The 26736-nt window shown below is 45.2% G+C and overlaps 1 protein-coding gene across 2 annotated transcripts in view; it reads left to right on the top strand.

The window, feature by feature from the left end:
- The window catches only part of Babam2 (BRISC and BRCA1 A complex member 2), a 469435-nt gene that overhangs the window by 397381 nt on the left and 45318 nt on the right, over positions 1-26736 (top strand). The window lies entirely within an intron of this gene.

The raw sequence follows: 26736 nt of genomic DNA, 5'->3' as shown, positions 1-26736 counted from the left end.
GAAATTTTATATAAAAAAAAAAAAATTGTTTCTTGCCAATAGGACAATGTTTCCCCACAGAAGACATCTGATAATGTCTGAAAACATTGATTACTGTCACAAGTGAATGAGGGGTTCAGTGACCAACTAAACGTCCTAATGTCCATGTGTCCCAGGGCAGCCTCTCACGACAGAAAATGAGTACAAAATGTCACAAAAAACATACCCAGTCAGTGTCACGTCTCCAAACTTCTAGGATTCCTGCAAGCGGGCTTGCTTTGATCTTCTGGTCATTAGTGAGTGGAAGTCTTTGACTTTGGCTAATCAAAGTGACATAGAACATAAAGGAGGAGTGTTCTGCAAATCCCCGTCAGCCCTTCTTGGTGGCTTTCCACATTGAGGTCATATGTAAATGATAGTTACATAATCAGTCATTAGTGGGTCAGTGACCACTGGTCCAGCTTTCTCCTCTGGGTGGTTTACATCGTATTTCTTTGCTGTAGAGGGGCCAGTGGCCTGTGGCATCAGGTTTAGGCTGCAGTTCAACTAAGCCCTCTGTTCCTCGGCAATTTGGTTTATAATATTTCTGCTAAAGTCAATGACCAAGGAGTTCCAGCTTTTCCAGCCTGAGGTAGGACAAAAGCAAAGGGGTTGAGCTGGCTTCATTCCGAGGGAGAACTTCCTTATCCCTCATTGGACCATGTTAGGAAGGGATTCTTCGGCCCTGTGTATAGTGTCAGACAGTGTGCAGATATTGACCTTGGGGTTTTTAAAGCCCCTAACTGTCCATAAGATAGGAAGAAAGCCTCCCCGTCGAGCCTGCTGCTGACACCCCTCACAGAGACTGTGGAGAGCGGGCTATGCATTTAAGAATCTTGGATCTTCTTCCTTCTCAGTGTTACCCAGCCATCCCAGCCTGCATGGTACTTTTCACTGTGCTCCTGTGTGGGAGCTCATTCTACATTAGGGCAATTTTTTTCAAGTATTAAATCTGGAAAAGGCATTTTTTTGTATTAATTATGTGTGCAGATAAACAGAATTGGAAAGAGAGAGCTCCAGCTTGGGAGTGCTTCCAACTACACCTTGTTCAAATCACTAGGTCAAGCTTCCTTCTGCTTTGGTTTTTTTTGAATGTGCATGGTGGAGGGGAAACATCACCGTATGAAATTTAGCCCACAGTAAAAAGTACACTAGGAAAGGAAGCCTCAAAATCACTACTTTGCTTACCAGATACCCAGATCCCGATTGCCGCTTCAGTTGACTTGGAAGCATTGCCTGATGGGATTGCCCCAGCCTAACTCATCCACAGGAGTCTGCACCTCGTGGTGGTGGTTGTCAGATGCCGCCAGAGTGACTGAGGACAGACAACCCAGTGGTAGATTGAAGGAATACCTCAACAGCTCCTTCACCTTGTAGTGTTCTAACAGTGCACATCTTGTTCCGGAAACTTACTCCTGTTTCCTAGTCATGGTTTTTTTCAGTTGGTGGTAAACCATATCAGACACAAAGGAAAAAATTCATTCTTAACAGTCTTCAGTCCTAATCTTTTTCTCAGCAGGCAACTCAAAAATGGCATGTATTAGTCCGCTTTCTGTTGCTCTAACAATATGCCCGAGGCTAGGTACTTTATAAAGAAAAGTGGTTTGTATAACTCATAGTTTCACAAGTCCAGAGTCTTGAGATTTATTCCAGGCCCCTTGGCTGGGTCACAATATGGCAGCAAAATAGAAAAAGAACCTGCTTGCATTCAGAGGACGCATGTATGTGTGACTTAGCTTCAAAATGATTCATTCCCATGAGAATGGTACTAATCCCTCCCAACACGGAACCCAGTGCTCAGCCACACTTCTGTAGGCCTGACCTCAAAGATTCTGCACCCTGGGGAAGCAGACATCCAGCACAGGACTCCTAGAGAGACAAAAGGTGTCAAACCCTGGTTACTGGGGAGAAATCATCACTTGCAGTGATATTCAATCTAAAAGAACACTTGCATGTGGCTCCTGCCAACTCTGTCAGTTCCTCAGTATTTGGAGTAATTACTCCTGCTTTTGAATTTCCTGCAGAATATCGTCTCCCTGACATTGTGTATCCAGTATTTCTTATGACTCCTTCTCCACCTATCTTAGCTTTGCTGAGTAGGACATCCAAAATTGTGTCCCCGCCACATTTTCCCTTAGTTGTGACCTGCCTTCTTCAGAAACAGACTCCTCAGGACTCCTTGGAATGGCTGCATTAAAACCTGGGGTTTCATTGGCTTTTTTCCAAAGTGTTCCCCCAAACTGTCATTCCTCTCCTCCCCAGGCTGTTCATTCCTTGTCCCTTAGTGTCACGGCCCACACACTGTTGGCTCTTCTAGCAGCTAAGGACAGTCTGTAAATGAAGGGCCTTGGATGCTGTCCCCTGCTCCATCCCTAACTCACAGCCTGCTTTTAAGCACTTCATTTGCATCCTTTTGCCTCCTTCTTATCTAAGGCATAGGACCTGCTGCAGCACAGTGGAGCTTAGTTAGATAATGTGTTTTCCTCAGTCATACGGTTGCGCATCTGACACTTACCTTCCTTTGGAAGCATCTGCTTGCTTGGTTACAACGCCCAGGGGACCATTTGTTCCTCTCTTTCTTCTATAAAGATGTGGGGGGGGGGGAGACTATGGGGTAGCAGGGACTTGACAAAGAACACTGCAGTGAATTATTCTGGGATCTCAACATGTGAAAGAGGAGGAAGGAAGTGCCTCCAGATAGAGCCGGCCTCCCGTGGGCGGCTCCACAGCCTCACTGAGGTTGAAGCCCTGGCAGGACACTGGCTGGCATCTCTGCCCCACTCTATCTCTGCCCCACTCTCTGTCCTTGCGTTCTCCCAGCCCAGCAAGCCAGTGTCAGTGGGGCGGCTGCTGGTGCTAACTTGGGGGTGCCAGAGGAAAGGCACCTCTCTCCTGCCCCAGATGGTGCTGACCTCAGACTGTTGCAAGAATGCCTTTAGAAGAGGTGCTCTCCACATTCCTGGCTCCCCAGGCAGTGCTGCAGCACCCTGGTATTCTTGTACTTCTGAGTATGGCTGTACAGCATCCTAGCCCCTCGCTCCTTCCTCCCTTCATCCTTGATCAGTGTCTGGAGTCACACCACATCAGGAGAAACTGCTTCCTCCTTCCAGAAATTGTTAGGGAGGTTTCCTGGCCGCTGTTTGGGAAGTTCTTAAAGTGGTTGGGCAGGTCCATCTGTGTCTGCCAGGTTATTCTTACCTCTGGAGGTAGATGATACCCACAAGCCAGTTGATTTTGAGAGAGCCATATAGCAAGGCCTGCCAATGGCACAGAGTACGAGCAGCCCTGGAGAAGTAACTTCCCCTCTTTATGGGCCCCAGGCAGCAGCAAGCACCAGTGTGTGGCCCATGGTGGCAGAGTTGAGATCCAGGACCTGAAGGCAGAAGCGGGTGGAACCCATGACTGTGGCAAGCTGTCTTTCCCTGGTATCCATAAACCCCTGTTGATCTGGCCTGGACAATGTGCTGTATCTCCCTAGCAACTGCCTGTCAGCCCCAATCTGTCCATTTTTCTCTTCTCTTTCTCCATAGTTTATAAGGTTAGCTATGTTTGCATTTTCTCTGTGTTGAGTACTATGGTAGGTATTCTTGGGATAGAAGTAAATAACTCGGGCTTGGTCTTAGGGTGCACATAGTAGTATAGCAGAGGAGTTAGAATACTATAGCCGGGCTGGAGAGACGGCTCAGCGGTTAAGAGCACTTGCTGCTCTTCCAGGGTTTCTGAGTTCAATTCCCAGCAACCACATGGTGTGGCTCACAACCATCTATAATGGGATCTGAAGCCCTCTCTGGCATGCATGCAGACAGAGCACTTATACCTAAAAAAAAAAGAAATACATAAATAGAATGCTATAGCCTACAGGCCACAGCCTGTTTCCATGTAGTGGATAAACCAAGAAGAGTGCTCATGTCTTTACAAAGTTGTTAGGAAGAAAAAGAGAGAAGGGAAAGAGTGTGCAATGGAGATGGTGAACGGCCTAAAATCTTTACCATTTGACCCTTTTCAGGAACAGTGTGCCAGCCCCAGTCTAGTTGATAAAATCAGGTAAAGGTGAAACACCATTGTATGCTGCTTTACCACAGTATTCTGACTCACCTTTTGTATGTCAGTGATGTAGACAATAAAGTAATGCTTGTAAGGCTCATATGAGTGCGTCCGTTTCAGATGGGCACCAGTACTGTGACGGCACAGAGTTGGGTCCTCAGAAGCAGTTTTTCAGTATGGTTAGAATGATCTCTCCTAGAGGTGACATTTTACCCAAGACCTTAGTGGGCAGACCGTTGAAAAGCCAAGGAAAAAGCGTTCTGGGAAAGGAGATTCTGCGGAAACCCCCAGGCAGTCAAGAACTTGAACCTCTAGGCTGGGGCACAATGGGGGATGCATTTGGGGCTTCTTTTTGTGGTTGCTGTTGCTTAGATACTTTCTTAGTAGTTTGTTGTCAAGGTTTTCATGTGCATCTTTGGCTTGACACAGTCTACTTCAGATTAACAATGACTGAATGCTAGTAGGATGTGTCATAAATATTAACTGTAAGTACAACATTGTCGATGTCTGTGGTTGCTGTATCGGTCTCATTGTGAAAGCAAAGAGCCAGGGTCCTCTTGGACATGGTTGTGTCCTCTCATGGGACTTGGGCTGCTCTGACTCCCCCGCAATTGTCAGGGGGGATGCAGGTAGGTAGCGGGTTCATTGGGTCTATAGAATGAAGAGTTTCTTGCTCTGGTTCCTTCCTCCCTCCCACCCTCTCTCCCACCCTCTCTCCCTCCCTTCCTTCTTAATGATAAGGTTCGTCGTCTGTCTTCTCCGTGTGTCTGTGTTTCCCACTCATACATCCATTCTTCTTTCTTCTGTGGCTCCAAAGCTTATATTAAGAACAGAAGTCAGTCATATTGTTTTTCAAAGGGTTCATTCTCTAGCAGTGCTTATTATTTATGAAGCCAGAGAAAATTGGCAACTTCACACTAATTCTGCTACTCATTGAAACAATTCTTTCCTTAACGGAGGCCAATAACTTAGAAATCAAGAGAGCTTTTGAAAATTGTTAGTAAGAGCCAGAGGCTTGTAATTGCTGCAGATGCCCCTTCCAAGCTCCGATTATGTCAAGCTGCATGATTCCTAGGATAAGGCAGGAAGTTACTTGGATGGGGTCACACTGTCACCGACCACTAAGAGTCAGGCCATCCTCTCGGTGGCCACTTCCTGAGCACAGTGCTGTCTGCCCTTGCTGCAGAAGCAGTGTGCCTGTGGCATAATCTAGCAGGCAGCAAAAAAAGTTGGCTACTAGGTAGTTCAGTAAACCCCAAACTGTGGTGTTTCTCAGAAGTGTGTTTCTTTTTGTATCCAAAAAAGTATATTTGTTTCATGTATGTTAATGAATATATTTGAACAAATCAGAATTGGTAAAGTGACTGAAGCTAGGAACCACAGTGGTGTGTATTAGAAATGACTTTAAACCAAAACTCTTAAACCATAGTGTTATTGAAGGATTGTCATGTTTACCTCTTATCTGAGAGATTCTTTGTTTAATATAATCATTTTTAGTATCTATAACTCTCAGAGCGACAGGAACTAGTTGATTATTAGTAAGAAGCGGAACTGTTTCTTCTATTGTTCAAAATGATAAAGAATGTGGAGACCAGCTACAGAAATCTCTCTAACGTCTCCTTGTTTTAATCAGGAGAACTCCTGGGTCCTTTCAGTACTTCAGACATTTTGATTCATTTTTAGCCAGGACTTCTGTGAAGCTGATGGTGGCCCAGGTCGTCTTCTTCTTTCGATTACACATGCCACATGTCTTCCTCAGAAGGTTCTTGGCTCAGAGTTCTGGCCCTTTGGCAACCACCGTCGATAGTTCGAGTCAAACTGAAACCTCCGTCTTCTTTAGAGTTCACTTTCAAAAGCCTGTTTGCACCTTCTGACACTAGGCTGAAATTTTCATTCACGAATCTTCTTTGTTGCGAGTCCTCGGACTTACATGACACCTTTCTTAGAGATCGAAGGGGCTGTCTAGGTGGGGAGGGAGCTCTGGATCAGACCCACAGTCAATGCAGTGATCCTTTTTCTCGTTACTCTCTTGTGCCCATGGCACAGTTCTCCTCCATGGTAATTATTGGAATAAAGTAATTTCGAAAGTGAGTTGTTCTGATCAAAGTTCCTGAAAAGTCTCAGTGATTTTTGACTTCAGAATGTGCTCAGCCGCTTTCTAATTAACAAATTGTAACCAAAGACAGCCTTCTACTCAGTGGAAGAAGGAAAGCCACTTACAAGGTACCTTACAGTCTTGGTCTAGTTGTATAGTTAACATTAGAACTACCTACATTGGTGACTTAGAGGCATTTTTCGGTACAAAACTGTAGCTGTTGACAGTAATTAATAGTCATCACTGTTGACAGAAACTGCAGGTGCATTGTGCCCCAGTCACTGAACAGAACTTCGCATATCTTATGATACTTCTGCCTCCCAGCACCCTTCTATGGGCAATTACTAGTTTACCCTGAGGAGCAAAGGACAAAACTGTGGCATAGCAAGATTCCGCGACAGCTAGGATTTCAGTCTCAAAACCGAGCCATGACCACATTATGACACTGCTCCAGATAATCCATTGGCAGTGTCCCCAGGGATGTGTGACAACTTTCGAACTCCTTCAGAATTTCATGGCAAACCTGAAAGTCACAGCAGCAGGGACAGAATGTCAGTGTCAAGCCCTGCAAGTGGCCGCTTCCTCTCCTCTCTGAAGAGTGTGCGTGGATCTCTGCAGAGTTGACCCTCCCAGCCGAAGGCATCACGCCTGAAGCCAGGGTTGCTCCTTAATGGTGGCAGGTTGTCCAGCTATAATCTCTTCCACAGGCACATAACTATGCAAGCTTGAGATAAAAATTCACTCTGACCACTGAAAGAACAAAGTGCTTGGTTTGGTGAGAGAATTAACAGGCAACAGATTATCAGAAACTCGGCTTAGACAGTAACTGTGGCTAATGATGGTTTCTCATACAGAGTCTAAAGAGGGTTGTAAGATCCAGTGCCCGTCCAAGCCCGGGAGGTGATGCGGATGTGGGAGTCCTCCTGGTCCCGGAGAAGAGGAGTTAAACCGTAGCAAAGTGCATGCCCCTTTACACACTCACCATTGTTTTATTAACTAAGTACAATGCAAACAGTTCTGTGCGCTAGATCTACCGTGAGTGCCCATGACTCTTTACAAACAAGAACATTGGCCCAGTAAGATGGCTCAGCAGATAAAAAGGTCCTTTGCCACCAAGCCTGACCACCTGAATTTGATCTCCACATGGTGGAAGGAAAGAATTGATTCCCAAAGGTTTTCCTCTAACCTCCTTGTGTGCACTCCCCACCCCCATAATATACACAAATTAAAAAAATCACTGCCAGCCCTAGTGGTATCAGCTTATAGTCCAGCCACTTTGAGGGTCTAAAGCAGGAAAGATCCACAGTACATACCAAGGATCCAGGACAGAGTGCATTCAAGGCCAACCTGGACAGTGACTTGCTGAGGCCCTGTCTCAGTTTGCTTTTAGAATTTTCTGGACTATTTTGAAGCAAGTGTAAAACCTCTCATTTCATCTATAGAAACTTTTATATGTATCTGTGTGTCTCTCACAGTAGTGATTTTTAAAGACAGTGTATGCACCACACACTCTTATATCTAATTCTTTAATGTCAGAAAATTCCCAGTCTGCCTTTGAGCTTCCCTGTTTGTCTCAAGCATACTTTCTTTTTAGAAAGGTTGATTTTTGTGTGCACACACACGTGTGCCCACATGCGTTTATGTGCACTGTATGCATGCTGGTGACCACAGAGTTCAGAAGGTGTTGGATCCCCTGGAACTGGAGTTCCTGAAGTTTTAAGCTGCCTGATGTAAGTGCTAAGAATTGAACCCAGGTCCTCTGGAAAGATGAGTGGTTACTCTTAACCACTGAGCCATCTTTCCAACCCCTCAAATGTATTGTTCAGATCAGGATCCAAAACAGTCAGGGTCCCTGAATCTCAGAAGCATCAGTGAAGAAGAGCTGTGGCCCCAAGTAATAGACATCACTATCCATTTTCCTTTTCAAAGTGTGGTTAATAAGCTTAGATAAGAAACTGTCAAGAACATCACCTCACCCATAAAAGAGGCAAAATCTTACATGACCATCTAGAGAGTACCTGACCACCCAGAGAGTTTTTGATTACTTTGTTTAGAATATGAGCCATTAATCTTTATGCCAGTTTTGAATAGAATTCTTAGCAGTTAGAGAGCATGTAGGTCAGCAGTTCTGTTACTATAGAATTTATAATACTTGCTTTATAGTGAAGCCATGCAGGATATAATATTTTATTGGTTTTCTGTTAGGTAGTATGTTTTTGACGTCTGTTCTGTGTATCGGTGTTTCATTCTTGTTTGTTACTGAGTACTGTTCCACCCCAGATAATGAATCTTGTTTCTTTGCAATATCTGGTGATTAAGAACAGTGCTCCTTGGATATAATTTAAGGGAAAGTCTTTGTTTTGACATACACTTTTAGTTCTGTTTGGTTAACTCGGGGAGTAGGGATGCTGAGTCATCCAGTAAGTGTATGTTTAACTCAGTAATCCACCACCGTTCTGTTTTAAAGGCGTGTGACTCTATCGATAGTCTTCCTAATAGTATGTGAGTGTTTGAGTTCTTCCACATCCCTTCCAGCTTTGGCTACTCTCGGTCTTTAATTTTAGCCACAGTAGGTCATGTGACACTGTCCTGTGATTTTTAGTTTACGTTCCCTAGTGTCCAGTGCTGTTGAACAGCTCTTTGTGTGCCGACCGCCCAAGTAAGTTCATTCATGAAATGGGAAGTATCAGTTGAAATCTTTCCTCAGTTTTTAATTGGCATGGTAATACCTTATTTTTCAGTTTTTGAGTTGTGCATCCCCCACCCTGTCCTAGGAATCAAGCACAAAGCCTCAAGCCTATTGGGCAAATGCTGTACCACGGTGCCTTCTCCCTAGCCTGACATAGGAATTCTTTGTAAACATGGATAGCATCCCTTGTCAGCAGTGTGTAATGTAAACTTTAACAAAACTGTTTTGTTTAATTGCATCTTTCCAAAAACTAAGTTTACAATTTTTATGAGATCTCTTTTTATCATGCCTTAATTTTATAGAGAGAATTTTTTTTGCAGTCTGCTTAAGAAAGTCTTGCCTAATCCAATTCAAAACTTTCTAAATTTAATTAATTAATTTTCTTTTTGAGACAGTCTCTCTGTGAGGTCCAGACTGCTCCTGGCGCTGCTTTGAGTAGCAAGATGGTAGGTGGGGACCCCACCATAATTAAGTTGTTTTAATTCATAAATGTAGGTCTGTATTCTGCTTCAATTTTATGTACGGTGTGAGGTGAAGGACATAGTTCTACTTTCTTCATATCAGTATCACTGTTTCAAAAACATCTGTTGAAAAGAGTAAATTTCCCCCACTGAATTGATTTAGCGTCTTTGTAAAGACATCATTGGGCCGTAGGTGGTGGTTGACCTCTGACTCTCAACCTGAATACATCCAGAACTTCCTAGGACACCAGGGAGCCACATCTTTGGGTGTGTCTGTGGGGACAATTCAAGAAACAAATAACAGAGAGAGGAAGGTCCCCCGCAGACTGTAGACAGTACACCCCATTGCGTGTGGTCTTGGACTGAATAAGAACCGAGGAGAAAGCCAGCCAGTCAGCCGCTCTCCCCTCGCTGCTCTGGTCTGCACAGATCTAACAAGAGACCTCATGGTCCAGCCACCATTCCTTCCCTGGCATGATGGACTCAAATGTGACCCAAAATCCATCCTTCTCCCTTAAGCTGCTTCTTGTCCAGTATTTGGTCCCATGAGCAAATGTAAATACAAATCTGGTCTAGCCCAGTGATTTGTGTGCTCATGTCCTCGCTTGATAGTAAGCCTTGAGAGCAAGTAATGCCAGTCATTTATTTATTTAAATTTATTTTGCTTTAATTACGTGTGTGTATGTGCAACTCTGTGTAGGTATGTGCACATGAGTACAAGTGCCCACAGAGGCAAGAAGAGGGTTTTAGGTTTTCTAGAGCTGAAGTTACAGGTAGTTTTAAGCCACCACCATGGATACTGGCAATCCAGCTGGGGCCCTCTGCCAGAGCAGTACATGCTCTTAACCACTGAGTCATCTCTCCAGCCCCTGTTTATTTTGAAGACAAGGTCTCCCTGTATAGTGCAGGCTTACAGCCCTCCTGTCTCTGCCTTTAAACTACTGGGATTGTTACAGATGTGTGCCACCACTCCTGGCAACTTTATATTTCTGTCTTCAGAATTGTTTAGACTGTATACATCCTTTGCCTTTCCATTCATGTTCATCTTAGAATAAATGTGTCGGTTTCTGCACAACAAATGTGAATGGAATGCTATTGAATTCATTCCTCTTTGGAAGAGAATCACTGTCTTAGAAATACTAAGATTTATAATAAGTTCATGAATGTGGTTTACATTTCTATTTATTTTAGTTGTTTTCAAATTCCCAAAAATCTAATTCCTAAGTATGTTTTTAACCATTCTGAATGGAGTTTTTAAATTTTCACTTTCTCACCGTTCATTGTTAATATATAGAACTACAAAGCAAGGCATGGTGGTACACAGCTTTAATCCAGGCACTAGGGAGGCTGAAGCAAGAGAATTGAGTTTAAGGTCAGCCTGGACTATACAGTGAGTTCCAAGTTAGCTTATTCTAAATAACATGAGCTCTGGGGGAGTACCGTTGTTTTTGCTTTGGACCTTTGATAGATTCCTTAGGATTTACATGTATATGATAATGTTATCAAAAAAATATAGACCTGGGGATATCAGTCAGAGTGCTTACCTACTGTGTAGAGGGCCAGAGTTCAGCTCCAGCACTGAGACAGGCTGAGAGAAACAGTCTCACTTCTTCCTTCCTGTATGCCTACTTTTCTTCCATGCCTTCCCCTGTCCCCTCCCTTTCTTCCTTCCTCCCCATGGCCCCAGACCTGACCCACACAGGGGTCTGCACCTCCCTCCCCGAGGCTCCAGACCTGACCCACACAGGGGTCTACACCTCTTTCCCCGAGGCCCCAGATCTGACCCACACAGGGGTCTGCGCACTGCATATTTGTCCTGCTTGTGGGTCATGCACTGTGGAGACACAGACTGCCAGCATGTCTGGTATCTTCTCTGAAATGGCTCACATTCTTGGAGCAAATGAACATAAAGCCACACAGATGTGGTAGTACACACCTGTAATGCCCACACTTGGGAGGCCCAGGGACAAGAATCACAAGTGTACAAAGAGACTCAGTCTCAAAAGCCAAACAAAAACAGCCTAACAATGAGAGAGTCTTTAAAGTGTCATGCTGGGTATTATGGGAACAAGTATTATGGGAACACAGGGTGGGGACACCCAACTTACGAGAGCAGGAAAGTTGGAAGAAAACTTTAGGCTGAAAGATTAGCGTAAACAAAGATACCTAGAGAAGAAATGGCCAAGTGTTTGTGAAGAACTGTAAGTGACTCCAGTTTCTTAAGTGTCTGGTGGATCCCAGGGAGTGGTGAGAGATTCCACTAAAAAGGTCATCAGAGGCCAGAACACAGACAGTACTGCATACCAGTCTAATGTTTGACTTTATCCCAAGAAGAGAAGGAAGAGGGCTCAGTAGGAAGAGGAATGTATTTGCTTTTAACAATTAGATTAGTCTGGTATTGTAGAAGATGGTGTGGAATGAAAAGCAACAGGCCTGAGAAGGTAGTCCAGCCGATGATGAAATCTGCACCAGAGCCATCTTTACCAAGGGTGGAAGGGGAGAAAAGGATTTCAAGAAATCTTTCACAAATACAGCTTGGTGGTTGGCTCTGTGTAGAAGATGTATGTAAGGGTATAACAATGTTTCTGGGCTGGGAACGTGACTCAGCTGGTAACGGGTGGGTTGTGCAAACATGGAGTTTGGATCCTCAGCACCTCCATAAAAAGCTAGGTACAGTCAAATATGTCAGTGAGCCTAGTGAGTGTGGGGGAGGGATGGACAGGGCAGATCCCTGAAGCTCAGGGGCCGGCCGACCAGTTTAGCCAGTTGGTGAGCTCTGGATTCAGCAAGAGATCCTGTCTCAAAAGATAAGATGGGGAATGATTAGGGAGACACTTAATGATCCTGCTATCTGGCCTCCTCACACATGCGTATCTAAACCCAAAGAAGGAAGGCATTTCCAGGCTGCTTCTTTAGGCATCTAGGCAGCAGATGCCATCGGTTAAAGCAAGGTTTTGTCCAGAGGAGTAGACTGGAGATAATGAGGCCAGACTGGGAGATGCTGTACTTAATTAAGAGCCTGTGGGCATCCAGATGAAGAAAGAATGGGCCAACATTCACATGGAACAGTGTCCATTCCAAGCCAGAAACCCCTGGTCTTCCCCAGTCCAGAAGGTTCTGCACTATTTGGCTTGATATATGGATTTGTCTGTCCTCTGACTTTGTATTGATGGGAACTGGTTTGGAACTCACGCTGCTGCTGCTGCTGCTGCTTCTTCTTCTTCTTCTTCTTCTTCTTCTTCTTCTTCTTCTTCTTCTTCTTCTTCTTCTTCTTCTTCTTCTTTTATTTATCCCATGTACATTAGTGTTTTGCCTGCATTTATATCTGTGTGAGGGTGTTGGATCCCCTGGCTCTGGAGTTACAGACAGTTGTGAGCTGCTATGTGGGTGCTGGGAATTGAACCTGGGTCCTCTGGAAGAGCAGCCAGTGCTCTTAATCACTGAGCCATCATCTCTCCAGCTGGAATTCATAAAACAGTGTCACATGCTTTTTCTCTCAAAGTGGTCAGAATTCTTGAGGTGCTCTAGCTTAGGATGTACTAAAGAGTTTTGGGGAGAGACTTCTGGACTAAGAATGACCTCTGGTTAAGTATAATCCTTTGCCCTCCAAAGGGAGGAGCGTGAGGAGATGTCCAAACACAGTTCATCTCACACAGGACAACTGCAGTTTGATTCCACCTCGATGAGTTGTCAGATTCATAGGGACAGAAAGACAAGCAGCGGTTGCCAGGATCCAGGCCAGCAGGAAGCTGTATTTATAATATGGAATGGCAGTGATGGAAACCATTCTGGAGATGGATAGTGATCACGGTCGGACAGCAGTGTAAACATACTTCACGCCGCTGGCTGAAAAGCTGAAGTTTATTACACTTCGCCATAACTTTAAAAAAACTGAGACAACTGAAAGCCACAGCCTGAAAATGAAGCAGCATTTCTTGAGTGCCAGCCAAGTACATCCCAAAACCCGAGGTCACTGGGAGAGGTGACAGAGTGCTGCAACATTGGAACTGTATGTTGAGTGCTCTGTACACAGCACTGTGTGGAGAGTTTTACACCTGTAACTCAGTACCATTTTCTCAGCGGCCCCTGAGGTTAGGTTACTTTCCCCACTCTGCAGGAAGAGGAAGCGGAAGTATCTGCTAGTCCTTTGCCCTGCAGTTGCAGGAAATAGCATGTACACCAAGACCTGCTTGCAGATCCCCTGTTCCCCGCTCTTCACCAAGGCTTCCTTTCTTGGCAGTCACGGAAATAGCTCGAGCGCACAATCAGTGGCCTCACCGGCCTCACCCATTCTCCCTAATATGCCTAAGATAATATCATTTTCTGGGTGGGTGCCATGATTTCAGAGAGGTTGGCGAGCACAGTATTCCACTGCCTCTTCTGCAGCAGTTAGAGAGCCCCAGCTAGGTGTGTGAATCTCCACCTCAGTGGACATGGTGGGCAGGGATCCTAATTTCTTGTCTCTTCCTGAAAATGGGGTGCTTTGGGATTCTCCAGCGATCCCTCTGGTTCTCCAGCTATGAGAATGTCCCTTTGTGCTGTGGGTCTTTTGAACTTTCCTAATGTTGAAAAGGTGGATTAAGAATTTCTGGTCTCTAGGGAAACAATAGTACCTGCTCTTGATCAGCAAAGTTTGCATAAAGGTGAGCCTAGGAAAGATAATTACTGAAAGAATCTATCAAGTGTGGTTGGGCCAAAGAATAAACACCTTCACTGTATACAACACTAACCCCCTGGCTGGCTGTCATTGAAAGTGCCATCTCTTCTCAGCTGTTTCTCAGGAAAGCTCCAAGTTTAGTTCATGTATTGTTACAGCTAGTCTTTCAAATGCAATGTGGAGGCTGATGTGGCTCTCTTATATATGTACCCCCAGAAGGAGTGGAATTTGACTCCATGGACATTTAGGCATTAAGCTGGCCTTGCTGAATGAACACTGAAAAGCTAGGGTGAGGATGACAGCCCTCTTCTAGAAGTACTCATAAGTAGGCTACCATGCTCAGATTCTGTGTGGCCTTCTCAATGAATGTTGTCCTTTTAATCTCTGGCTATGCTAATAGTCCTTATTTTTATTTGGATGTTTGCTTAGAAACCTCGCACAGCTTATAAACTGTGTCCTGTGGCAGACATTAAAAGAATTTGCAGAATATATCCTTAAGCTCCTGTTTGATGGGGAGCTCAGAGTTTTGCTCTCAACAAAAGCCTCTCCAAATTCCAGGGGCTTTGTTTTGTGTTTGAAGAACAGAGGAACCCAAAACCCTCAGTTCTGGGCTCTGCCACAGCCCGTTGATGAGAAGGTAGAACTTTTGGTGGCATGGTACTTAACACTGTGTTTACCAGATGGCAATGTGCTCAGTTGGCCTCTCACCAAAGGGATACGGGACTTCAAAAAGCTCCTTCTGGGAGGTGAGCAGCCCAAGACTCCAGGCTCAGTAGACTCCATGGGGAATAAACAGAAAGAGACCATACATCCCAGTGTTCACAGAGAGTTTACTCCAGTACCATTCATTGTAGCCATCCTTCAGGGGGACTATAGAAAACTAGCCTGTTGGAAAGAATGGCTTCTTGATTTCAGCTTTTCAAGTTTGATTTGGGGGTGGGGTCCCCCCTCTGGGTAATGGAGGAAGGGTACATAAGTACCTGTGTGCATGCGTGTAAAGACCAGAGGACAAGCTCAGCCTTGAGTTCTCAGTAGATTCCGTTCACCTGTTTTGGAGACAAGGTTTTTCTTTGATCTGAAACTCACTAATAAGGCTAGGGTGACTGGCCAGCAAGCCCCAGGGATCCATCTGTATCTGCCTCTTGAGGGTTGGTGTTACAAATGTATACCACACCCATCTTTCTTGGTGGGTACTCAGATCCTCAAGCTTGAATGCCAAGCCCTACAGACTGAGCTATCTTAGTCCCTCAAGTTTGATTTAACAACTACAAAGTCCTTTGAAACAATGCAGATTTAACTTTGATATTTGAGAGATACCAATTTATTTTTTAAGCCACAAATTACCTAAGGATGCACTGGTTGGTGCTGAGGTGGTTTTATTGTTACGTCTCTATATTTATCATAGAATTATTCATGGTTTGCAAACTTTTTGAGAGCACTGCTTCTTTTCCCATTTCTCCCAGTAGGAATATCTTGAATAACTGTAGGACCGTATCAACAAGCGGGACTGATGGAAACACAGTCAACTGACAGAACTCCACTGTTCCCCACCCCATGCCATTTTATCCTCACAGCTCCCTCTCCATGAATGCATGAGGCAGCGCCTTCCCCCATTTACCTGTCTGGTGGATCCTCCATTCCCTGCAGCCTCCCACACCCCCAACTTGACCCTCTGCTTCAGGCAGGATATAGGGCATTAGAGAAATCAGGTCAGGGAGTTGCCTCCTCCCGTCCACACAGTCCCCCAGCCACAGTTCATGTAAGTAGCTCCACCTCACTGCAAGGAGGCTGGGCCAACTAGGCATGGTGGAACGAGCTTATGATCCTGGAACTTAGGAGGTTGAGGCAGGAAGATTAAGAGTTCAAGGCCTGCCTGATCTGTATGAGTTCCTAACTCATAAAACAACAAAGAAATTGACAAGTGTGCCTGACTGTGCCCAGGAAGCCAAGAAAAGATGCTGGTGAGCACATGGGCCGGAAGAATCGTGAGAAACCCAGTGTTCACTGGAGGGAATGGATGTTGGGAATGGAGAAATGGGAATGGAGAAATAGTGCTGATTAATTGTGAAAGTGGCAATTTACATGGTGATGAAATTTTAGAATCCTAGTGTTAAAAAGCAAGTTACAAGAGACATGCAGTATGTCTTGTATAACAAGAACTTTCATATAAAAAAGTAAAAAACAAAAACAAAAACAAAAACAAAAAACGGTCAAACCCAGGGATATATGATTCTTCATTGAAGCCATATTTTTTAATAAGGAAAGAGTGACTACAGGCATTTTAAGATAGACCATATTTGGGAGAGGCAAGGGAGCAAAGGAAGCAAGGAATCCAGATGTGTATTTGTTCTCAGAGCCGTTTCAGACAGACTGGGGTGCGAGGGGGGGCATTCTTGATTTTTGTTGTTGTTGTTGTTTGTTTTATGAAACAGGGTATCACTGTGTAGCCCTAGCTAGCCTAGAACTCACTAAGTAGACCAGGCTGGCCCCTGCCTCCTGAGTGCTGGGATTAATGGTGTGTCCCACCATGTGTTTTTGAAAGGATTTATTATTTTATTGTATGTGCGTGAGTGCTTCGTGTGTATGTATATGCACCATGAATATGCCTGGTGCCCAAGAAAGCCAGAAGATGGTATTGGATCCCCTGAACTGGGATTTGTGGATGATTGTTAGTTACCATATGGATTCTAGGACCCAAACCCAGAAGGCCCTCTGCAAGAGTAGTAAGTGTTCTGAGACACTGAGGCAATCTCCAACCTCAGAATGTATGCTTTTAGCATGTTTTAGAACTTAATATGTGTTACAAACATTCCTTGCTACATTGCAAATTCAATTTTTGTGTACATGTTCTTGTATATGTGTGTGTGCACATGCATGTGTACACATTCATGTGGGAGCCAGAGATAATACTGCATGCCTTCCTCACTTGCTGTCCACCTTATTTTTTTGAGACAGTCTCTCAGCAAACCTGACCCTCAGGCTCCAGTTCCTCCTGTCGTTGTCTCCCCAGTGCTGGGGTTACAGGAACAGGTCACCACACCCAGCTTTTTAAATGGAATTTGAACTCAGGTCCTCAAGCTTACATGGCAAACAATTCACTGTTTGAGCTATCTTCCCAGAGCCTGTATAGTAAATTTTAATAGTGAATGTAACACTATAATTAGTCATGATAAAAATACATCTGTATTAGCTGTAAGAATGCAAGAAAGGGCTGATTCATCATTTGAAAGGTGATTCTTATTCACTGATTTTTCTAATGCTTATTTATTTGGTTTGGTCTCTCTCTGTGTCTCTGTCTCTCTTTGTCTGTGTGTGTGTGTGTGTGTGTGTGTGTGTGTGTGTGTACATACACACTTGCATGTACGAGCTTGCACAAGAATGTAGACACATGTTTATGGGTACCCTTGGAGGCCACAAGAAGGTATAACTCCGGTCCTCTGTAAGAGGACTCTTCACCATTGACTATTTCTCTAGCCTTCTGTTTTGGTTTTTATTTTTGTTGAGACCAAGTCTCTTGTAGCCAAGGCTGGCCTGCAACTTGCCATATAGCCAAGGTTGACTTGAACTCTTGACCCTCCTGCGTCAGCCTCTCAAATGCTGGGATGACAGCCATGCACTGCCACACAAGGCTTCATAATGCTCTTGAAGTGACTGCCTTTGGGGTCAGTCTACCAAATACCACAAATGGTGATCTCTATTTTCTTTATCAGCCCCAGTGCCCAGTGCTCACCTGGCATGGTAGATGTCTTGCAGCTCACATAAACCAGATTTATCTGTTGACTCAGTTGTCATTGGGAGCTCAACGTGTACCTTTACACCTACTGTGGAGATTATTTCCCTGCAGAGAAACCCTGCAAAAACTATATCACAGTTCCTTCTGACGAAAGGCGGACTTCACATAATCTAAGTTTAGTAAATATCATCTATTTAAAAGGATCTTGGCCAAGCATGTTGGCACATGCATGCAATTCCAGCACTCGGGAGTCTGGAGCAGAGGAACCTTAAGTTCAAGGCCATCTTGGGCTCCATACATTATTGTGATCCTGACTCAAAGTCTTGTACCTGCAGAGATGCCAACCAGAGCAGACCAAAGGCCGCCCTAATCCCAAACAGAAGTCATTGCTCTAGCTGTCAGCCGAGGTTGCATGCCCAGCTTCCAGCAGGCCAATCCGCTTCATAAACACATCACATCTCTCTTCAAATGGATGGCCTAAAGGACCCACCACTGACCAAGCTGCCAGCCCAGCCTATTGCTTCTCTGGCTGCTAGCAAAGTCCCTGTAAATAATCTATCCAGAACAGCTCTGCGTTTACCTTCCTCTCTTCTCCTCTGCTCTCCATCTTCCCTTGTCTTCAAGTCCCCACCCTCTGCGGGGGATTCTGTGCTCTCTGTACCCATAATGAGTCAGCATATGGATGCGTACCCACATTTCCAGGGAAATGGACTGAGGTTATCAAAAGGCCCAATCTGTCTAACCAGAGATAAAAATCAAGGGATTTTTATGGCAACCCAGAGAGTCAGCTCAGCAAGTTCACTCTGGAACATACAGTACCAGTCCTTTGGGAAATACCTAGCTGAGGAGTGACTTTTGGTCTCCCGGGTGTAATGCTGGCTGCCGTGTAGACAGCAGACCCTTTGTAAAAGGAAACCAGACCGGGTCATAGCTGGGTGGTAACCAGATAAAGGCAGGCCACTCCTGTTTGAGTGTTTGTCACTTTGGTGGGGATTTTGTTTAACAAGTTCCTACCTTATCTGTCTTTTCAGATTTATAGCTCCAGGGCCCATAAAAGGGAGGCCACAGATATGAACATGAGCTGTGGAGAGAGTGAAAATAAACCCAGGCTCTTCAATAAAAATGATTCCCAGATAGTTGGGATTTTTCTTTTCTTTTACAGCAAAGATCAGTTTCAGAGGCTCCAGTAGTATTTGACTAACGTTAATAATAACACTAGGCTAACTCTTTATGTTATAAATACTAGAAGGGGATAGCCTTGGTGTTTCTTTTAGCATGCTTGTTATTTTCCATTAACTCTATATTGAAAAACTGTGAACTTTACTATTATAACTCAGCTCGAAATTATTTTTTTGAATAGTTGGGCCAGGTAGTTTATTTGGTACGTGAATAAAAAATGATTCCCCACCTCAGAAAATCATTATGTCTCACCACTCAAGAATATTTAAATTGTCTCTTTTATTTAAAAAAATGGCCATATTCAGGGCAAAGGTTTTAGTGTGGCGGCAGCAGCTGTGTGTACACTCTGTGGTCTTTATGCTGTGGAGAGGGTTGTCCTGTACCTAAGCCAGCAGGACCTTAGTCTGAACCAAGAGCTGACCTGCTGTTCACCTGCATGCCATTGAGTTCCTTCAGTCTGTTGACATCGTCTTCTGCTCCTGTGGAGGAGAATGAGTCTTCACTGTATTCTAAATCACACTAATAGCTGCCACTTATGAAACACTGCAAGATAAAAATCATAATTGCCATTTTACAACTCAAAAGGTAGAAAGCAGAGCTTAGTGGCATGTCTGAGATCCCACAGATGATAAGTGCAGAACTGGGTTTAAGCAAAGTGCTGAGTGTCCAGACTCAAAGCCAGCTCCTTCTCTTCTGCCTCCCTTTATCTGATGCACACGGAGATGTAACACCATCACTGGTCCTTTAGATATCATCTTGCTCTGCTTCCCTGAGATTTGAGTCAGGACTGCTAAGGATGTGGGTACATGAAGTTAGCACATACAGATTGTATGCCAGAGCCTTTGGAACGGAAGAGAACATGGAGTATCTTGGTGTGCCTTTGGCACAGCTAGGTCTCGTACAATGTTTGACATGTTTGTGGTTGGAGATGAAGGGAGACAGCTACTGCATACACATGGACATCTTCAGCAGGTAAAGGTCTGAGAATTCGTACCCATCATCCCCAGAGGAGATTTTGATAAATATAAGGTGCTTTAATGCACTTGGTGTGGTTGGGCCTGGAGCTGGACCAGAGCCAACACCTGCCTACCAGCAGGGCAACTTCCTGCTGCATTAGGGAAGTTGTTCCTTTAACGTCTCCACCCAAGTATTGAACCAACATGACCTCTTCTCCTCATGACACAGGCCCTGGGAGGGATGACGGCACGTCCAACTGCAGTAACATGACTTGATCATCGTTGCCGAATACTGTTGGCTTTGTTTGTTTTCTGGTTTGTTTTGTTTTTAATTTTGGAGGGATCAGTTTATTAACCCACTGGAAAGAACACAAGCCCACATGCCCTTCACTGTGAGTGTTCCTTAGACATGTCAAGCCAGAGACAATCCCCTGGTTTTGTAAAGGATTTTAGATAAATACAGAGGCGTCTGTCACCAGCCCACTCCTATGAAGCCATTAGATGAAAGGGAAAGCCACACGGGTTAGCTACAGGAGGCAACACTGAGCAGCTTTGCACATGGAGTTAAAATAAGATGCTAAAAGCAGGGCCTGGGATTTCACTGCATGGATGTACACATGCTGAAGCCCAGCAGTCACCCTTAGCTGTAACACTTATGCTGATCAGTACCAGTTAACTGTCTTGTACGAGCCTGCTGTCAGCTCTGGGCACTTGGTGGAGTTTTCTACACCTACTTCCTGCTTTCAGGGACATGAACTTTCTGTTGATGCAGAGAGAAAGAAATACAGATATGATAGATGCAATGACATCTGCAGAGAGAAGGAACAGGAATGTTATTTTGTCTAATAGAGAATTTGGAAAGTTCTTTTGGGGAAGCATCACAGGGGCATGGTTTTGAAATTGCAGATGGATAGGCTACGTAGTAGGACCCTGTCTCAAAGCAAAACAAAGACCCCACTGGAGGGTCGCTGCTTCATGACCTGATGAACAAGAGACAAAGAACTATTTACAGCATTTAGACCAGTGTATTCCCAGGAACAGCTGTAGGGGTCTGTGGCCACACTGTACCCAAAACTAATTCAAAAGTCTATGAATGATCCAACATTTATTCGTGATAAAGCTATATAAGCCAAATGAAACATCAAACTTTTTCTTAGAGGTTTAGACATCGGACTTAATGACTTGACTATCTCATGAGAAAATAGCCATGAAGTCGGGACCCACTACAGCTTGTAGCTTGGAGAAGGAAAGTAGAGTGGAGGATTGAACGTGAAGTAATAAAAAGGGCAACTTATCATGTAGATGAAGGCTCTGAAATAAGAGGAAGCCACTTGGCTCAGGTCAAGGATCGAAGCCTCAACTTAGGTCAGAACAGTCAAAAGAAGGTGTGGCCTTTGGTCCAAAGGGCAGTGCTATAGATAGAAAGCTAAGAATTAGGTAGAGGTTATTTTTTAAAGGGGTGTGTGTGTGTATGTGTGTGTGTGTGTGTGTGTGTGTGTGTGTGTGTGTGTATGTGTAACCAGAAGAGGGCGCTTCAGATTCCCTTGGAGCTAGAGTTGCAGGCAGTTGTAAACCACCTGATCACCTAATGGAGGTGCTGGGAACCGAGCTCTGGTCTTCTAAAAGAGAATAAACTTTTTTAACTGCTGGCCATCTCTTCAGCACCAGGACAGAAATTCTTTATGGCTGACTGAAGTAAGCAAATAGTGAAGGGAGCCTCTCTCTCACGTGAAGCGTGCAAGGTGATCCAGGATGGTGCCAACCCTCAAGCTGTTTTCTGTCTAGAATGGATGTCTGTGAAGCCTGCAGTCATGTGGGAATCAGGAATCTTCCTTCCACCTGAGGAAGCAGAGAGCCGTGAGAGAGGAGAGGCGGGCCGTAAGGCAAAGGGCGGGCCCAGCAGCATCTGGCTTCATGTAGACCAAGGCGAGCACAATGCCCTTGTCACTGGAAGTCTTCTCTTTGCAGGAAGCCGTCCTCACAGCCATAATGCTCTTAGCCAGTCTTCTAGAAAGCCACACAATTGCTTTGCTCTGGGTGCTGAGAAAAGATAGGGGCTAGCAGAGGCACACAGAGCCGGGAAGACGTGCCGGTGGAGGAGCTCTTACCCAACCCCTTAACTGAGCATGTGCTCCAGGCAGCTCTAGTGGTTCCAGCCCTGGGGCAGCATCCCATTCCCCTGCTGTCATCTCTGTCCACTCCCGCAGTGCAGCATAGCCTGGCCCTTCCCGCCCCAGCTGGAAAAAAGCGCCTCTGAGCCTTAAAAGGCTGACCCTCCCACCACAGCCCCCCCTGCGCCTTGCCTCTCTCCAAGAGATGGGGAGGATAGGTTGGCAAACGTGTGGGTCGCAAAACCAGCTTCCAACGTAAGTCAGATGCACAGCTGGTTTGAGAGCTGTACCAATGGTAGAAAAGGCATTCATCTCACCACCGGAAAACTGGGTTAGGTTCTCACCCTCACCACACAGTGGCCTCGAGACTTGGTCTCTTCATCTGTGAAATGGAATTGCTCCTTTTCCTGCCTGCCTTCCAGGGCCTCTATGAGAGTTAATCACATGAATGCAAATTAGGTTCTGTTCTTTAGCAATGCAAGGCGGTAGTTGCTTCTGAGTTTGCCGCTCCCTTGGCTCCCTCCCTGGTTATACCAGGTCAAGTCAGGTCACCTCGCTTCTGGAGTATTTCACTGGCCGGCTCCTGTGCCCAGATACCACATCCAACCAATGGAGACACGGCTTTTATATCCCCTGGCCTCTCGGGGAACAGTCTCCCTTGGCTAGCAGAACTTCTCTCCCACTCACAAGAACCTGTTTGCTGACCCTCCTTTCTGTCTGTCTGTCCTTGGCCTCATCTCTCTTGTACCATTTCTGAAACCCTGGCTGCTGTTTTGCTGTCTGATCTGAACATCTTTCACCTGCTCTGAAGAGCACAAGGTGAAATTTTAACATGTTGTTATCCCGTGAACTTGGCCTCGTTAGGTACTTTGCTCCCTGAGGTCCAAGCCCACATCTGAATCACATTCTAAGGCATCATTAGGACCAGAGCCTCCCACAGTGGCAGGCCCTGAGCAGAGGCACAGCAGCCACTGGGTAGCGGGAGCCCCTTGTACTTGGACAGACAGGGTCCTTTTTCCTCGTCACAGCCTGAGAGGTAGGTGGCACTCCCATTTTGCAGTGAGAAGAGAAGCTTGCAAGGTCTACATGTCATCTAACTTGTGGGAACGCAAGGGTAGCCAGGGTCTCTGTGTCCTGGAAGGGATCCAGAGTACATGGGATCCCAAGGGGAGACATGACCATGGAGCGGCCCGTGGTAGTGCACAGGCCCTCCTGGGACTCAAGGCTAAGGCTAGTTACCGAAGTCCTCACAGGAAACACTAGACCAAACAGGAAGCAGTAGGCATGATTCGGGATGGGGGGGGGGGCGCAGCTCCTCCTGGGGATGAGGAGCAGGATCCAGGTGATCCAAGTGACCTATTTAGTAGAAGTCAAGGGGAGGGGAGTCAGGAAGGATTGGGGTGACTCAGCCTCTGCCTGCCTGGAGCCATCAATGGGCTTTGTAGCCTATTTCCTGGGGAATTTTTCAGATCAATCAGTGATTTCATCGTCCTCTCCTTAAGCATCCTAGGAGACTGTTCACATGACTGTCTGGCTGAGGACAAGAGGTCTGCTCTCTGACAGGAGAGGCTGGGACCTGGTGGCAGTTTCTAGGCCTAGTGGAAGTGGGGATGCTCTTCCTTCCTGGTCTCCCTGAGCAAAGCCAGAGTGTAGGTGAATGGTGCGTAAAGGTTCAGTATCTTTGCCTCGTTTGTGAAGACAGAAGCTCCCTGGAGGGAGCCAGCTCTTGCCCCTGGTTGAATTCATTGTCCTTTTTGTCTCACCAGGATAGGCCTAGGGTGGGGCTGATAAAGAGCTGGCAATGCCAATCTCACCAAGCAAGCTGGAGGCCAGTGGTCAGGCCTGAGGGTTGGAACGTAGCACAGAGAATAGGTGGAGTGCCAAAGCTTAGTGGTATGGCTCTAGAACTCAGGGTGTGGCATGGGATTGGCTTCTCAGAAATCAAAGATAAACATTCAGTACATACAAATTTATTGGCGTGGCTCCATTGTCAAAAAAAATCATAAATTTGCAGTTCAGGATTTTTAAGAAAATAGAATTATTGAGAGAGAACCGTCTTTCCATCATCAATTTGTTCTCCTTACTCAAAGAGAAGGCTTTGGTTATTCTTTATCCTAAAATATTAAAATTCTAGCTCTCATATGCTGTTAGGAATAACTTTTCTTACTCATTTACTTACTTATACTTATTTTGTTTGGGTTTTTTGTTTATTTATTTATTTACTTACTTAGTAACAGGAGATCTAGCCCATGCTGGCCTCAAACTCTCTGTGTAGCCTGGGATGACCTTGAACTTCTGATCAGACTACCACACCCAAGTTCATGCAGTGCTGAGCACAGAACCCAGGGTCTTGTAAATGCTAAGCAAGCTCTCTACCAGCTGAACTACATCCCAACCCTAGGGATAGCTTTCAAAGAACTCCTTCCCCCAAGCCCTCTCCACGTCCTGAACACATCACACCTGAGGAGTACATCATATTTTCTTTAACACTTACCCTGACATCTTCTTCCTTCTTCCTTTCCCCCAGTTTACTAAATTCTTATAGGAGCTGGGGGCAGAAGAAGAAAAGAAAAATGGGGGCTAATATGACAATAAGATTTGTGTCTTCACAAGTAAATATTACAATGGAGCTGGCTAACTACTTGTGGAAGCTTGTTAGGTCAAAGTGACTCACTTGCGTAGATGAGGTTATTTTTAGAGCTGTAATTTGTACTGTTTAGAAAAGAATAAAGAGATGGTAAAAGGCGAGATAGCTCATTATAGTTTACAGAGCTCATGAACCCAGCATCCATGCGAAAGATGACTCAGCAAGGGGTCGGTTGGTACTTTCTCTCAGAATTTTACAGACATGAGTCATCCACTTGAGTCTGCAGACACAGCATCAAGGTACCCATGACTCAGCTCCCATTTAGACAGAGCACCAGAATTCAATTCTGATCCGCTTTTGTAGTTAAGTAGTGAGGAAATTACATAGCAAAGCAAACTAGGCCTTCGTACCATGCAGCCATCCAGTGTTTGAGCAAGGGCTCATTGATCTTCATCTCTGTCTTTCAAAGAATCTATTTATGATCCATGCTGGGTAATGTCTTTTCCTTCTGCCGCAGCACACTGCAGAACCACCTCCTCACACTGGCTCCTCTCACCCAAGGACTCAATCAGCTTCAATAGAAACTCAGTCTCACCGTGGCTCCATTCACAAGTCCAGCATGAAGGCCCACTTCCTTTAAACAGGATTGGGGGTGGGGGGGGCGGTGGCAGGGGAGGGTGGTTTGAAACTCTCAGCCTAAAATATTAAAATAATAGTTCTCAAAGCTGGAAGAAAAAGCTTCCAAAGCCTTCTCCATCCCACATTTTACCTATGCTCAGAGTTTACAAGAAATAAAATAATATTTAACAGAGTCTCTTGTACCCCAGAAGGGCTTTGAATTTGCTGTATAGCCCAACTTGAAGTCCTGATTCTTTTGCCTTTACCCCTTAAGTTCAGGTCTGAGCAGCACATGCCATCACACCTGGCTTTAAAGTGTTTTCCCATGCTTTAAAACAAAAACCCACAAGTACCCATGCACACGGATCTCTCTCTATAGATAAGCAGCCTTGGTCAAGGCAAGTGCACATTTGTCCAACAGGGCTTCCACTCTGTTCTCAGATCGACACTGAGCTTTGCTGGTCCAGTGGCCCTCCAGGGATAGCCTCACACACTGAGCTCCCTGTTGTCATTGACACATAAACAGCGCAGTTTATTCGGAGATAAGAGTGTAACCTGTCCGTTCATATGTGCAGAAAGTGGTCCTTTTCAGTTTGCAGACCTGCCATTTGATTGTTCATAGCCAACGATGAGTTTCACTGTATTTATCAAGGAAACATCAGCATGACTGCAAAAGCAAGTACTTGAGAAAGCCACCAATGAAAAGCACTAGCGTCCTCCCTGTGTCTGCCCATCCGCAGCCACTTTCAACCATTTCTGACACTTAGCAGTTGCCTCTGTGACCATCTGTCTGCTTTGCTCCAAACTTGCTGTATCAGTAGTACTATTACCAGGAACAGTAGAGCATGCATAGGCTAAAGTCCTATCGTCAAGAGAAGCCCTGTGTATGTTTACGTCACCTCAGCAAATATTGAAACAAATACCGTGAACCCAGCCCTGGTCTAGGCCCAGAGCTACAGAAGTGGCTAGGTGCACAGCATTTGTCCCTGGGTGGGAGAGTCAGACATGCAAGTATGCAGATGTATTTGTGAACTGCTGTAACACAGGCATGCCAAGCCTCTTCTGAAAGTCTTAGGGCAAGGCTCTGAGCTTGTGCTTCCTGTGTAGATTAAAGTAGGTGACGGGGGAAGAGAATAGCACAGCATGCGCAGGACTGGTGTAGTATATTCTGATGGTGGAAATAATTCATAAAAGTGACTTTTCAGGATACACGAGTGAAGAGAGTCCTGGGCAAATGAGAGAGAAAAGGAATTTGCCTGATTAGGAAGAACCGTGTGCGTCAGTTGTTGAAAATATGTCATCTTCCTGATGGAAAGGCCTGGAGGAATGTTAAACATGGATGTGGCATTATCTCTGACTCCCAAGTATGATGGCAGAGGGGAGGAGAATGCAAGTGGGAAGAGAAACCGGGGGTAGAAACCCGACTTTGGTAACTAGTTCAGGCAAGAGACTGTGAGGTACTAAAACTGTGGGAGTCGGGAGAGGAAAGGACGGAGTCTAGAAATACATCAGAAGAGAATCGGGCCTTAGTGAGCACTCAGACTTGGAGGGTGAAGGAGAGGGAGGACTCGCAGATGGCTGTGTAATT

Source organism: Peromyscus eremicus, chromosome 22 (genome assembly GCF_949786415.1).
Source record: "Peromyscus eremicus chromosome 22, PerEre_H2_v1, whole genome shotgun sequence".
Taxonomy (NCBI): domain Eukaryota; kingdom Metazoa; phylum Chordata; class Mammalia; order Rodentia; family Cricetidae; genus Peromyscus; species Peromyscus eremicus.
Note: the sequence above shows the minus strand (reverse complement) of the source record. Positions and strands in the feature narration are given on the sequence as shown.